Genomic DNA, 9,504 nt, shown 5'->3' with positions numbered 1-9,504 from the left:
GTTTTATTTTCCACTATTAATATTCCATCTGGTTCATGTAATGCTAGCTGATGTCCGTGATAGGACAGTCTAAGTCCTGTGATTCTGGTTAGCTAAAGGAAAAAAAATAAGGAAAAGAAGACGATCTCCTGGTCAATTATTACCCAGAAATTCAGGTTGGAATATCCAAGCAAAAACAAATAAATGAACAGAAGAATGAAAGTATAAATAAACAAATTATGGTTTTATGTCTGTCTGATCATGTCTAGATCTTATCAGTGAAAAATTTATATTAATGGATCAGTTCAGTTCAGCTCTTATCTTTACTGCTTGGATTTGGGTCTAGAGATATATGCGTGCATGAACCATTATATGACAGAAGAATTAAGAAATAGTGCTAAGAAACTTCTGATCAAGAAAGAATTCAGAGAACTCATAACTCATCTGTTAAGCTTTATTTATTTATTTTTTTTGTGTGTGTAAATACAAGTTGAAACAAGACATTCATGACTGATCAGACTGTCGTTGAATCATATGAAGGACTTTCTGTGTATGTGAATGCTACCATTCGTCCACAAACCTCTGTAATCCACCATTTCTTAGACGTTTTTCCAACAGTGGGTTTAGCAGTTCAAAGTTTTAATCTTATTTTTTGTTAGTGTAATAACTAATAAAGGAAGTAAAGGAATTGCACCATCTGACCAAGTGTAACATGCAGTTTGCTACATGGAGCTATTTAGTATATGTTTGGCATCCATGAGAAAACCATGCTGTATATGTGTGGGTTGGAAGTATCGTTTCCTGAAGTAATGGTGTCTTTTTTTTTGTTTGGAAACATTTCTGTCAGATAGGACGTTTTCTGAGGCGACAGCAACACCTTATGTTTGGTACTAGTGCTCCATATCTGTTTTCAGTACGGGTACCCATTATAGGAAGTCCATGTCACTGCCACATCATATCCTCATTGGAAGCAACGAACTCTAAATTGAGAAAATGTCAAATTCGGCGTTTCCCCAATCTACACCTCGATTTCTAAGACACGATTTAGAACATCGTTTTTTATGGAAAAATGATTCAAAACATGTTACCGTTTTCTAAAAGACTGATTTTTTCAATATGGCACTAATGTATCACCATTTTCTAGATCAATGACATTAATGCCAAACACCGCCTTAAGTTGCCTAAACTACTTATAGCTAATGGCACATGTTGAATTATATAGATGGATCTGGTTTGTTAGGTCTTTTAGTGGGTTTCTCAGAACTTCCCTTCCCCCATTTCTCTGTTTGTCTAATATTCTATATACTTAATCAAATTATTATTATATCTTATCTTTGTTATAGTAAACCACAAAAGATAATTGACGTCGGTTACTATAAAGGTCGTTGAATGGAGTGACAGGGGCGGAGACAAGATCTAGCAGGAAATATAGTTGTTTTCACTTTGAGGGTGATTATTAATCCAAGCCCTTTTCAATAGTTGATGGGTTTGAGAAGAAAACTGGAATGATAAGGAAAATTTTGAAATATTTTTTTTGTTAATCTTATCACACCGAAGCATGAAACAGTACTTCATCCCCTCTAATATTTGGGAAAATTCCCAATCAGTTTCTTGTATTTTGGGCCTAGTGTCATTTTGGTCTTCGAACTTTAAAATGTGGCAATTTAGTATCTAAACCTTTAAAACATGTCAATTCAATACCTACCTTTAACTAGCTGTTAACCAGCTGTTAAATGGTATTTGACAAAGACACAAATGCCTTTTAAGTGTTATCTAATTTTCTTTATAAACCATTCAAACGTTGAAAAAAAATAAACAGTCCCAAAAATCCTTACATTTTCCATTCAAGAAAGTTATGGGGTAATGTCTCAGTGGGCATTATGATGACCCCAACTTTCTTGAATAGAAGAGGCAAAGATTTGGAGCTGTTAATTTTTTGTCAACATTTAAATTGTTTATAAAGAAAATTAGATGACACTCGACGGGCATTTGTATATTTTTCAAACGCTACTTAATGACTGATTAACAGCTGGTTAACGATAGACCATTCAGTTTGAATACTGAATTGTCACATTTTAAAATTCTAATTGAGAATTTTCCCTAATATTTATGTGATCAATCTAATTAGGCATGGGAAACATATAGGTAGGTGGGCATTTTAAGTAATATATATATATCTTATGTTCTGTTAGGCTCTTTCCTAATTAAGGGCAATTACCAACTTTGGTTGGTCCCTATATGCCTTGTTTCAAAGCATGGATAAGGATTTGAATGATAGAAAGAACATGTGCCAGACATGTTTCAATGGGTTAATACTGAGAATTATCTAAAAATGTGGTCCTCAGCATCTAGACCAACTTATACATCTTTTTCATTAATTAGTAAAACATTTTACATAAAGATTGTTTCTTGACCAGGATATGTGACAGTTCCTCTTGCCCTCGTGGTTGCAGCACCACTTTAGGAAGTTTCCTGCTGGTTGCAAACCATGTAATAAAGATAAGCTCTTTCTGCTATCCTCTTAAGGGGCTGTTCGCCAATAAGCATGAGTTTGTTTTTTTAAAACAAAATTAAAGCAACTGCAATGAGAGAGGAGAAGAGGGTTCTTTTATTTTAAAAATCATATTACTCTTATTGACAAACATCCCCTAATTAATAATTTCGGTCCCTTGTGTTGGACAAATCAAGGAAATTAAATAAAAAAAAAATTCTCTTGTCGGGTCAAGAAAAAGGAGATTCTCTACACCTCCTCTGCATGTGGCTTGGTCTTTGAACCCCAAATGTTTTTCACTAAAATAGGGTGAGGAGATAAGCTAGAAAAGAGAATCGTTTTGGGCTTCAAACTATATTTTACTATGTTTAAAGAAGTTCATTAAACAAACTGAATGATGAGTAAATTAATCAAACTATTTCTGCCATGTGAGAGGTAGGGGTGCTCACGGTTTGGTTAATCGAATCGGTATTATCGGTTTTTCAAAAACCGGTAATCAGAATTGAATCGAAGTTAATCGGTTAATTAATTGATTGGTTCGATTAATCATCGGTTTTTTGGTTTTTTTTTATTTTTACAATATATATAAGTATAATAAAATATTATATTTTAAATAATAAATAATATATCATATATTATAAATATATATTTATATATAATGCATATTTATTAGTTTATAATATATAATATACATAATGTATATAAAACATATAGAAATATATGTATACTGGCTGGTCCAATTAATCGCCATTTTTCTATATTGGTTAACCAAAACCAAACCGGTACCTTTGGTTTTTTAAAGACACCAAACCGATCGATTTGATTAACCGATTTTTCTGTTCGGTTTCAGTTGGTTTAGTTTTTCGGTTTTTTTTGCTCACCCCTAATGGGAAGAATCTTTTAGTCTGTCCAGATTGTCTATTATATTACTGAATGCATAATAGCCATCCAAATTTCTAATTTTTTCCAAACTAAAAATGAAAATAAAAGAAAAGAAAATATATTGATTCTCATTTTAATTAATTTAGATTTACTTTCAATTAAAAGTAAATAAAACTTATTAATTACACAAATAGAAAAGGTTTACTAGTAATTTCAATGAGCTTTCCTACATGACTCAACCTAGTTCTGCCATGTGGAGAAATCCGATGGTGGGTATATACTGGCCATCAAGTAGGGGACCCATGTGAAAGGTCGATTGGTCTAAAATATATACAAAAATAAAGGATGGGGAGAGCAATATGCTGACTCCTTTCTAGCCACAAAATATATTTGCCACGTGGATGATTCCTGAGTGGTTTTAATTAAGCAAACCAAGTAAAGTAATTACCCAACTAGTAATTAGCCATTTATTAAATATATAAGAATATAAAATATTGACTTAAAATAAACCACCATTTGTTATAGCAATAACAGGTTGATGCCATACATTTGAAATTAATTTTCAAGATCACTGGTTTGTCTATAATTGGTCAAGCTATTATACTCTCGAGAAATTAAAAAAACAAACAATGCCAAGTATACTTTTTCTTTAAGGATACAATCTATCCTAATTAAAGAACCAATCTGGAATACTGTGTATGTGACCCACCTTGATTGACATAAAGCCTTAAATGTGTGATGTAATAAGATGGACTTGAATCCTCAACAATTACCTTTTTTTTTTCTTTTTTACATTGTCCAAGAAAAATAGAAAAGTAAAAGAAAAAAGCAATAAATAATAATCATATATGATTCATTTTTTTTATTAATCTTTTGGGGTTCTTTTCCAATGTGGAAGATTTCTAAATTATTTAATCAAATTCATTGAACGACCCTACAAGTTCAGTGACCTATTGACATTACTTAATTATTCAGTTAAAAACCTAAAATAGACCACTAGTTTGTTTAGGAATTATAGGTTGATAGCTAGCAAGTGTCACCGAAATGATACTTTGACACCAGTGATTTGTTTATACTTGTTTAACTAATGAATTTTAACAAATGCATAGACACGACAACAATTCTAAGTTATGAAGGGATATATCCACCCCTACAAAACTAATTTGGGATATTGAATGTGGAAATTAATCAATCCTATTATAAGGATTTGGCAACCCACAAACCGTTTGATTGGAGATGCGTCTCCTTCCACATGAAGATGGGATGAGAAAATGTGAGAAGTTCCATTTCTAGCTTTTCAAAATAATCTCGAAATGAGCTTCTTGCATCTTTCGATGAATGGACTTAATCATGCACTTGATTGCAGATACGAACATCCATTTTGTGCACACACTATGTGAAGGTAATGAGGTTGCAGATTCTCTTTCCAAGTTCGCAGTTCAGAATAGGAGTTCCACGGTTTTCGTTTGTCTGCCTTTTCTTCCATGAGACTGCTATAATCACTATTTTGATGATCAATTTCATTTACAAAAAATCAGAATATTTTTTTTTCTAGATGGGTATGATAGTTTTCAAGGTGTGCTTTTGTATTCGGGTTTTGGGGGAAGGCGGGCTATGTTCTCCCCTGTACTTATTTTCATAGTTCTTTCTTTGAATATTAATAAAATATTAAGGTGGCCGCCTCTCCACTTGGAGTAAATTTTGGTGTTAAAAAAGGGCATGGAGCCTTTGTATTTTCATGTAGGGCTTTTATTTCACGAGGCATAGAGTTATTGTACTTGTGAGGCACAAGGCTTTTTCTTTTACCAGGCTTGTAGGTTTTTCACTTGCAAGGCACATGTCCTTTTTTGCAAGGCACGAAACCGTTGTCTTTGTGAGGTTCAAGGCCATTTTCTTTTATGAGGCTTAGAGCCTTTGTATTGGCAAGGCACAGGGCATTTCTCTTTTGTGAGGCTTAAAGTCTTTCTTGTTGGGTTACTAGCTAGGGCACAAATTTCTTCTAGAGTTACCATTAAGCTAGAGCCCCCTCTTCTAGAATACCCATTGAGCCAAAGACCCTGGAGTTACTAGATTTCCAAATTTACCACATCGAGCTAGAGCACCTCAAAGAAACTAGTTTAGCAATGGAACCTTTCTTGTTGGGCAATTGGGGCACAAATATCTTTTGGAATTATCGTCAAGCTGGAGCCCTTAGTGTTATTGGTTTGACATTGTAGCCTTTCTAATATTGAGCACGGAGCTTTTGCGAAGTGTTGGGCATGTGTGCAGTGCTAGGGCTTCTAGGGTGGGGTTGAACAAATGAGCTATGCAAATATTGTATAGGAAATGTCCCTTTCATCCATGTTTTTGCATGTAATACAAGTTTTGAGTACAATTGCTTTTGATATGAACAACTACATGAAAAAGGAGACTTGTCCATTCTTGTGATGAAATAAAAGATGGAGGAGTTTAAGCATAGTATAACTTTAACCACTTAGCATTTAGTGTTTTATCTTGTTGCTCTTCTACAGGATCATATAATGTATACACTACTTTTGGTTTGGCCTTAAGTATTATGAAAGGGCTTTAAATTTCTTTATAGTGGCCTTAAGCAACTATAGGATCATATAATGTATACACTACTTTAAATTCAAATAATGGGTGTGAATTTCTTTATAGACTTTCCTTGTCTCACGTGGGTTACTACTTTTAGCACCATATCTCCTTCTTTGAATTTCATTGTCTTTGTCAATTTGTTTTACTAAGTTGCCATTCTATGTAAGAGACTAGTTTCTATTTTTCATTTAGGATGTTAAGTTCTTTGTATATCTATTCTTCCATTAAGTATGTCTCACGTTCTCTACTAATCCATCTCGATACTTTGTTGACAACAATTGTATTTTTGTAGGTAATATTGCATCTTGTCTATAAACAAGGTTATAAGGGGTGGTGGCTACTACTTTCCTTTTTATTGTTCTCTAGGCCCATAAAGTTTCTAAGAATTTATTAGCTCAATTGGTTTAGTTTTCATTCACTACTTTCTTCAACATTTTAAATAGTTGTTTTATTTATTGCTTCCTCTTCTCTTTTTCCTTGTGTGTAATATACTATTGAATTGTCAAGCCTTGCTTCATAATGCCCTAGAAGTTCTATGGCCTCTGAGTTGTTGAAGGATAATGCATTATCTATTAATATTCTCATGGATACTTCGAATTTGTGTATAATCTTTGCCTTTTGAAGTTAGCCATATTTCTTGTTGTCACCTTATTGAGTGGTATTGCTTTTACCCATTTGGTAGTAATGTCTTTTGACTTTACATTCATTTGGGTGAATTCCTTTTGCACCTACCCTATATGCAAAGAATTTCCTTTTGCACCTACCCTATGTTCAAATTCATCTCAAGGGGAGTGCCAACATGTTTGTCATTACTCAAATTGGTAGATTTCCTGAGGTCTATTGCATACTTTGTTGGTTAACAAAATACCCACGAGTAGAATGAGTAACGTTCAGTCTGAAGAAATAAGTAAGATGACGAAGGTCCTTCATCTTAAAGGACTAACTAATAAGCCACTTTAAAGAAGAAATAGCATGGATGTCTTCATTAGTGATAAGGATGTCATCAACATAAAGACGTAGTAGTGCAATTCCTTGGGGTCATCTTGATATGAACAACAAATAATCTGAGTAGCTTTGAGTGAATCCTGCATCTATAATCATTGAACGAAATTTCTCAAGCTTCGTTTGAGACTATACAAGGACATTTTGAGAAGACACATCGGGAGTATCAAGGTAGAGACTTCATATAGACATTTTACTTGAGATCCCCATATGGGAATGCATTTCTGACATCCATCTAATGAATCTCACAATTTTCAGATGTAGATATGGCTAGCAGTAGACGAACTATAGTAAACTTAGGTATAGGAGCAAATGTCTCTTCATAATCTATCTCATACTCCTTGTATCCCTATGCCACCAAATGAGCCTTGTACCTATCAAGGCTTCCATTAGAATTAAGTTTCACTGAATACACCCACTTCCTTCTAATCAGAGAGGTATCTGGAAGAACATGAACAATGTCCCATGTATCATTATCAATAAGAGTTTGGAGCTTAGTATCCATATCTTCCTTCCATTGTGGAACAGTCATAGCCTTCCAGTGTGATGTGGGAATATCTATGACAGACAAAACAATAGGGAAGGAGCTATGGTTTGATAAAAAACCATAGCAGTCAAGAGGGAGAAAATCACAAGATGAACGACGTAAAGGGGATTAGAGGATGGTTGGGGATCAACAACAGATGGAGGTGTACTTACAAGGTCAAGAAAAGAAGAGGAACTCATGACTTGAGATGATAGACCAGATTCTAGTGATGAAGGGGCAGAGCTATAGAGCTGGACAAACTAACGAGATTGAGGGTCATAGCATAGGAAACCCTTATGGTCAAGGCTATATCCCACAAAAGCACACATTGTTGATTGTGGAGTGAACTTTATGTGCTTGTGTGGTGAAAGGTGAAATGAATCACACAACCAAAGACATGAAGAATAAAAAATTCAAGTGAACGATGAAACATGTTTTGAGAAGGAGAGGTATTATGCAAGATAGATGAAGGAAGAAGGTTAATAATGTACACAACATTGCTGGCCGCCTCCACCTAAAAGGAAGTAGGAGCATGTGAGTCACGAAGTAAGGTCCAAACAATGCTCAAAATGTTCTGTTCTAGTGCTCTACCCCTCCATTTTTTTGTGGAGTGCCAAGACAAGATCTTTATGATTGAAGCCCATTACCTTTCAAAAAGGTTTGAAAGTCTCCATCAAAATATTCACCCTTTGAGTTTGAGTAAAGAACTCCAATATTTGCATCAAACTAGTTTTTGATCTTAGCTAAGAAAGTTTTAAAGGTAGGGAAAACCTCATATAAATTCTCAAAAAATATATCTAAGTAAAACGAGTACAACCATCAATAAATGTAACAAAATATTTATATCCCGACTTGAAACAAACGGAGACGACCGAACATCACTATGTACTAGTTTAAAAGGAATATATGCATGTTCAGCAATAGAAGGAAAAGGTAAAACATGACTCTTACTCAAACAACAAGAAATGCAAGTTTTATTAATATTATTAAAAGAAGTAACTTTAGAAGACAAAAGTCCATCACAAAATAAAGACTCTAGTTTATATGCATAGAGATGATCAAGTTGCCTATGCCACAAATGCTACAAATTATTTTTGCAAACAACTTCAACACTAGGGGTAATAATAAGCAAACAAGACGTGGAAAAATGCTCTGTTGTCTTTTTGAATTCTAAGGCAAATAGTCAACCCAGTCTATGCCACTTCCCCTTTACTATCTCAGTGCGCTAATTCTTTATCAAATAGCCATAATGGAAAAACAAAACAATGTTATCATCCTCAACTAATTGGCTAACTAAAATCAGATTTTTTGTAAGCTTTGGAACAAATAAAGTCTTAAGAAGATGAAAGCAAGAATTAATAGATATAGACAAAGACAAATCATTATATCCAATAATATGCAATTTTTCACCATCAGTACCAACAATATGTTCATTCAAGGACTTGGGTTTAACAAACTGACCAATGTATACCCCTATCATATGATTAGAGGTATTGAAATCAGTAATCCATAAGTGACTAGGAGGGGAACAATAATAGGTCAAAGAGGCCAACAACTAAAAATGTAGAGGAAATGATTGAGGATACTAGTTGTTGCATTCTTTCTATTGCAAGAGCTCCAGAATTCTCATCCTTTCCTACTAAAGAAGTGGTATTCCCTATATTTGCACCTTTAATTGTTGCCTAGAAGGCCCTATGTTGATTCTTCTTAGGACTTGAACCATTTCCCTTGGCTAGCCGGTTAGGACATTCAGGGATTATATGCCCATGTTGCATACAGTAAGTACAAAAATTTTTCTTTCAACAATGTCAAATGACATGCCCGTGCTCTTTACATTTATAGCACTATACTCGAAACAAGTCCTTCTTGATCTAGGACTTGTTCACCAGAAAAGTTGCCTCTAATCCACAATCATATTTTGGACCCAAAACTATGTCAAGTATAGGTGGAGTACCCCTACTGAGAATGTTTAACCTTATAACTTCATACTCAGGTCTTAGATGCATTAGGAAGCACATGATCTTCCTCT

The sequence above is a fragment of the Nelumbo nucifera genome, chromosome 5, assembly GCF_055504915.1.
Source record: "Nelumbo nucifera cultivar China Antique chromosome 5, China Antique-T2T, whole genome shotgun sequence".
Taxonomy (NCBI): Eukaryota; Viridiplantae; Streptophyta; class Magnoliopsida; order Proteales; family Nelumbonaceae; genus Nelumbo; species Nelumbo nucifera.
The sequence above is the reverse complement of the archived record's forward strand: the minus strand, read 5'-3'. Positions refer to the sequence as shown.